Source organism: Silurus meridionalis, chromosome 5 (assembly GCF_014805685.1).
Source record: "Silurus meridionalis isolate SWU-2019-XX chromosome 5, ASM1480568v1, whole genome shotgun sequence".
In the NCBI taxonomy this organism is placed as follows: domain Eukaryota; kingdom Metazoa; phylum Chordata; class Actinopteri; order Siluriformes; family Siluridae; genus Silurus; species Silurus meridionalis.
In genome coordinates, this window is record NC_060888.1 from 14,909,798 (window position 1) to 14,917,117 (window position 7,320).

The following is a 7,320-nucleotide window of genomic DNA, read 5'->3' on the forward strand; positions in this document are numbered from 1 at the left end:
ATAAAATCTAAAATATTGCAATAAGCTTCATCAAATTAAATTTGAAACCACGAAAATTGCGTTGGACTTCAGTTGATACAACCACTTGCCGTGAACAGCTTTTGCACTCAAATCTCCATCAGTGAACAGTTGAATAAACAACTTCAACAAAGTAGACCTCCTATTACAACACTAATGATTCTCCTGGTTACACAATTGCACTTTTTGACCATATACACAGTCATAAAAAGGGATTTTGAATTCTGGTGTCACCCAGATGAAGATTTTTGAGATTTGATCCTCATTTCAATGTTTTTTTTCCATATGATCTTAGGGAGTTATTTTTCTGCCACTTTCCCCTCACTTTGGATACATTTATTGAAATAATCATAAATAATTATATTCTGTATTTATTCATTTCTGTAAAGCTGCATTTAACTACATTTCTGTAAAGCTATAATGGTCATTGTTAAAAGCAATATACAAATAAAACAATTGAATTGAATTGATTGCTGCTAATGCAGACTAATATTTTTCTAATGTTCATTGAAAAGGATAACTTCTTCTAACTTTTAACATTATAAATTATATTTTTTTTAATGTTTGGGAACGTTCAGCATTAACAGGTGCTCAAAATAATAATAATGTTCAGAGATCCGTGACTGTTGGCATTTCAATCCACCCTATCATAATTTCCAATTCATCTTCGACCCCAGCGTCAGTAAAATTATCTGATTGCTGACTGCTGCTTTGGTACGCTGTCATATAGAAGCTAAGATAAAATAGCTGGAGTGGGAAATCATCGCAGAGATTAGTAGACTTGCTTTGTTCCTGAGTGATAAGGTCCAGATTAACCGAGAACTGAAGGAAAAAAAGATGACTGGCTCATTGTGTTTGCTGTCAGCCTTCAGCTTCAACCAGGATCGACTGCCTATATATATAACATTTATTGCATTTTACATATATAGCATTTGAAACAGGCCATTTTCCGGAGCAACTTACAAAGTGCTTTGAAGTCTACATCCATAAATATATTCTTATACTGGTTTATTAGGACACAGACTAAGAATACCACCTTTCTAAAACTCTGTTGGGAGAAAAATAACTAAAAGGTGAATTGTTTTGTTTTTTAATTGCAAGAAGGTATACCTTTAGATGTCATTGAAGACTGCTAGTGACCCAGCTGTTCAAACATCAAGTGGAAGTTTGTTCTACAAACTCAGGATCAGAACAGATAAAAACTCTGGAAGCATGTCTTCCTTGTACCTTGAGAGATAGTGGGACCAGCCGAGCAGTGGTTGAAGATCGGAGACAACATAGTGCAGTGAAGGGTGAGATAAATGCTGAGAGGTAGGGGGTTTGCTGGTCTGTTTTTGGCTTTCTAGGCAAGCATCAGTGTTTTATAAATATCCTTACACTCTTTATTCATTCAGGCAAAGGCACAAATGCAGCCCTTTGTCTAAATCATGAGTCACAACAAGAAAACAAACTCACTGTTCAGTTAGCAATAGGCCAGGCTGAATCAAAAGATGTCAAAGTGTGGCTGGGACTGATGACTGAATGATGTTTAATCACAATTTTACATTGCTTAACTTTCCTGAGTTGAAAAACATACATGAAATAAGTCTGTAAATGAGTCTGCACTTTTTTCCTTATAAGATGAGTCTCAAGGTTACTTACTAATATAGTCTCATAGAGTTTTTACTCACCTCTGGTTCATTTTTTAGCGTTTCACTTATAAAGACAAATGTATGGATTTCTACAAAAAGCTGGTTTGAAACAATGTCTATGGTTAAAAGTGCTACACAAATCAGATGAACTGAATTAAAAGTGACTCGAGTCACCAAAAAATTAAAAAAAAACTTTAACTGTAGTAGATTGAATGCGAGTGAATTGCATGTAACTAATTGAGAACACTGGGCCATAAAAATAAGTGCTGGAGATTTTCGACTTTTTCCCTGCCCTACAGCGCACCCTTGTGATCAAAACTCAACATTACACATCCACTGAAAACGTTGTGTGTGTGTGTGTGTGTGTGTGTGTGTGTGTGTGTGTGTGTGTGTGTGTGTGTGTGTGTGTGTGTGTGTGTGTGTGTGTGCCTTTATTATCCCATATAGTAACACATAAAGATAAAGGGCGTGTTTTATGATTTAGAGAGAAAAGATCTAAAAAAACAACAGAAGTGTTTTATGTTGCACATTTGAAATTTTTATTGAAAGTAAAAAAAAAAAGACACCTTTCAAAATTGTTTCGGTTTCACACACACACACAAACACACACACACACACACAAACACAAACACACGCCCAATTAGGGAACAACATTTACAAATTTATATAGAAGTAGTTGCAACATTCCAAATATAATAGAAGAGAATAGAACTAAAAAGACAATAACAAAATAGCAAAGGCACTTGTTCCTGACAAATAATTATTATAAACCTCATTAATTAGTTATTTGTATAAACCTCAGTCTTCTACAAGATACAGTTTTTTTATGTCATTTATATAGTTTTGGACACTCTGATTGATAAGTGACCAATGCTTTTTAATATATTTTATAAGCCTAATACTGATTAGCAAATGATGATGTTCAGGTCCTTTTTGAAATACAAATTCTTCAGTCTCTTCCTTTTTAATAAACGTTTACCACAAACGTATCCACCAGAGGCTGCTGTTTTATCACAGTTTGTGTGCAGAAATAAGACTTGGGCTCTATCCAATCAATTATTACAATATATTATAATAAGATTTTATTTATTTATTTATTTATTTATTTATTTATTTATTTATTTCTTCTTCTTCTTCTTCTTCTTCTTCTTCTTCTTCTTCTTTCGGCTTCTCCTATTAGGTGTCACCATAGCGGATCATTTGTCTTCATACCCCTCTGTCCTCTACATCTGCCTTTTTCAACCCAACTACCTGCGTGTCTTCCCTCACCACATCCATAAACCTCCTCCTTGGCCTTCCTCTTTTTCTCCTTCCTGGTGGCTTTCTGTATCAGCATTTTCCTACCGATATACCCCATGTCCCTCCTCTGCACATGTCCAAACCATCTCAATCGCCTCCCTGACCTTGTCTCCAAAACGACCTACATGCGATGTCCTTCTAATAAACTCATTTCTACTCCTGTCCATCCTCGTCACTCCTAACCTTAACATATTTAGCTTTGCTACCTCCAGCTCCACCTCCTGTCTTTTACTCAATGCCACTGTCTCTAAACCATACAACATCGCAGGTCTCACCACAGTCCTATAAACTTTCCCTTTCACTCTTGCAGATACCCTACTATCACAAATCACTCCTGCTATCACTCTTCTCCACCCTGCCTGCACTCTTTTCTTCACTTCTCTAACACACTCTCCATTACCTTGCACTGTTGACTCCAGGTACCTGAACTCCTCCACCTTCTCCACCTTTTCTCCCTGCAACCGCACCACTCCACTGCCCTCCCTCTCATAGTCCATGGAGACTCCTGTCTGACCTCGTCCCTCAACCTGTCCATCACCACTGCAAACAGGAAAGGGCTCAGAGCCGATCCTAGATGCAGTCCAACCTCCACCTTGAATCAGTCTGTCGTTCCTACTGCACACTTTACTGCTGTCACACTGTCCTCATACATGTCCTGCACCACCCTCACATACTTCTCTGCCACACCTGACTTCCTCATACAATACCACAACTCCTCTCTCGGCACTCTGTCGTACGTTTTCTCTAAATCCGCAACTACTTCAGACCTTCTCTATTCTTCTCCATCAACATTCTCAAAGCAAATAATGCGTCTGTGGTGCCCTTCCTCGCCATTAAACCTACTGCTGCTCACAGATGGTCACCTCTTCTCTCAGCCTGGCTTCCACTACTCTTTCCCATAACTTCATGTTGTGACTGATCAACTTTATTCCCCTGCAGTTACTGCAGGTCTGCACATCTTCCTTGTTCTTAAAGATCAGTACCAGCACACTCCTTCTCCATTCCTCAGGCATCTCCTCACCTTCCAATATCCTGTTAAACAATCTTGTTAAAAACTCCACTGCCATCTCTCCTGAACATCTCCATGCTTCTACTGGTATGTCATCTGGTCCAACCGATTTTCCACTCTTCATCCTCTTAATCGCTGCTCTTATGTCCTTCTTACTAATCCTATCCACTTCCTGCTTCACCATCTCCACACAATCCAACCTTCTCTCTCTCTCATTTTCCTCATTCATCAGCTGCTCAAAATACTTCCTCCATCTTCTCAACACACTCTCCTCACTAGTCAACACATTTCCATCCCCATCCTTTATTGCTCTAACTTGCAGCACATCCTTCCCAGCTCGGTCCCTCTGCCTGGCCAATCGGTACAAATCCTTTTCTCCTTCCTTAGTGTCCAACTTCTCATAGAGCTCCTCATATGCCTTTTCCTTGGCTTTTGCCACATCCCTCTTCACCTGCTTCTGCATCTCCTTCTACTCCTGCCTACTTTGCTCATCTCTTTGCCGATCCCAATTGTGTTTTGTCAACCTCTTTCTTCTTATGCTTTCCTGCACTTCCTCATTCCATCATCACATCTTTTTGACTTCCTTTCTCTCTCCAGATTTCACACCAAGAAGTTTCCTAGCTGTCTCCCTTATCACTTCTGCAGTAGTTGCCCAATCATCCAGCACCTCTTCACCACCACTGAGCCCCTGTCTGACCACTTTCCTGAATCTCACACTACAGTCTTTCTCCTTCAGTTTCCACCATCTTATTCTTCTTTCAGTCCTCACTCTCCTCCTCTTCTTCTTTACCTCCAAAACCATCCTACAGACCACCATCTGATGTTGTCTAGTTTCACTGTCCCCTGCCAACACCTCACAGTCTTTAATGTCCTTCATGTTGCATCTCCTACATAGAACATAGTCTACCTGTGTGCACCTTCCCCCACTCTTATATGTCACCCTATGATCCTCCTTCTTCTTAAAATAATTCAATTCAATTCAATTCATTTTTATTTGTATAGTGCTTTTAATAATGAACATTGTTTCAAAGCAGCTTTACACAGATAATGTGGTGATTAAAAGCGAATATGTTCTTTATAAGTAAGTTTGTCCCCGATAAGTTAGTCAGTGCCGATGTGGCAAGGAAAAACTCCCCAAGATGGCATAAGGAGGAAACTTTAAGAGGAACCAGACTCAAGAGGGAACCCATCCTCATCTGGGTTGCACCGAATGTCCAATTATAGCAGATATACGATGTTGCGGGGTACAGTGATGATGATCAGAAGCGAAAAATAGTCCTGAGTCAAATCCATCCTCAAAGCTCCTGTTCTTCACCTTTACCTAAGAAAAAAATCTACTGATAAAAGGCTTGACTAAATAAATACGTTTTCGACCTCGACTTGAACACTGAGACTGTGTCTGAGTCCCGAACACTGATTGGAAGGTTGTTCCATAACTGTGGGGCTTTATAAGAGAAAGATCTGCTCCTGCTGTTGTCTTCATTATTTAAGGTACCAACTAGCCTGCACCTTTTGATCTAAGTAGGTGTGGAGGATCATACTGGTACAGAAGTTCATTCAGATACTGCTGTGCGAGACAATTTAGTTGCTTTATACGTCAGTAGTAGTATTTCATAATCAATGCGAGATTTGATTGGGAGCCAGTATAAACTGATTAAAACAGGGGTGATGTGGTCATATTTTCTAGATCTAGTAAGGACTGTTGCTGCTGCATTCTGAACTAACTGAAGCTTATTTATGCACTTACTCAAACACCCAGACAGTAAAGCGTTACAGTAGTCTAATCTAGATGTAACAAAAGCATGAACTAGTTTTTCTGCATCCTGTAACGACATCATATTTCTAATTTTAGCAATATTTCTGAGATGAAAGAAGGCGATCCTGGTAATATTATTCACGTGAGCCTCAAAGGAAAGTATAACACCAAGGTCTTTGACAGCCATACACGATGAAACAGAAACACCATTCAAAGATGCTATGTAATCGGAGAGTTTGCTTCTAGCTGCATGTGGTCCTAGTAAAAGTACTTCCGTCTTATCTGAGTTGAGCAGAAGAAAGTTATCAAGCATCCACTGTCTAATGTCCTTTACTCAACATTGTTAAGCTGATCTCTCTCATCTGGCTTTGCTGAAATATACAGCTGCGTATCATCAGCATAGCAATGGAAGCAAATACCATGTTTATATAATTTCACCCAGAGGCAGCATATATAAAAAGAAAAGTAGTGGGCCTAAGACAGATCCTTGCGGAACACCAAACTTTACCTCAGAGAATTTGAAAATAAGTGTTTACCACTGCCATTTCCATCCTTTTAGCAAAATCTACCACCATCTGCCCTTCCACATTCCTCTCCTTAAGGCCATATCTACCCATCACCTCCTCATCCCCTCTGTTTCCTTCACCTACATGCCCATTTACATCTGCCCCAATCAGCAATCTTTCATTCCTAGATACCCCTTCTACCATTTTATCTAACTCACTCTAAAATTTTTCCTTCTCCTCCATCTCACAACCCACTTGTGGAGCATAAGCAAGGTTGACATTTATCATCACGCCTTCAACTTCCAGCTTCACATTCATCACCCTTTCAGAAACTCTCTTCACCTCCACTACACTCTTACTGTACTCTTCCTTCAGAATCATCCCTGACACCAATTCTCTTTTAATCCACACCATAAAAGAACAGTTTAAAGCCCCCTCCAATGTTCGGGCCTTACTCCCTTTCCACTTAGTCTCTTGAACACACAACATTTCTAACTTTTTCCTCTTAGTCATATCATTTACCTCTCTCCATTTACCAGTCATACTACCAACATTTAAAGTACAAACCCGAACCTCCACTCTCCTACACTTCTCCTTTTCCTGCCATCTCTGTAGTCATCTTTCTCCTCTCCTTCTCCTCCTTTGGCCAACTGTCCAATTTCCACCTGTACCCTGTTGGCTAACAATACCTGTGGCGGTCGTTGGTAACCCGGGCCTCGACCGATCCGGTATGAATTTCTGGTTTGTGATCCGCATATTTGTTTTGGCACATGTTTTATGCTGGATGCTCTTCCTAACGTAACCCTCCCCATTTATCCGGGCTTGGGACTGGCACTAAAAGTGCACTGACTTGTGCAACCCTACTGGTTGGGTTAAATAATTTTATTTATTTATAGTTATGAATATGCGTGGTACTTTCAACAAAAGAAGTCCCAAGTAGCTTTACAGAAATAAATAGAATACAAATACAGTTTTACTTCTGCTATTAATTGGTCCCTATAGGTTTATCCCTAATAGGCGCGTCAGTGTTGACAATGAAAAACTGTGGTTTAAGGAAAAAAAAAAAAAAAAAAAGACTCTAGGGTTTCTAGGGGCTCTAGG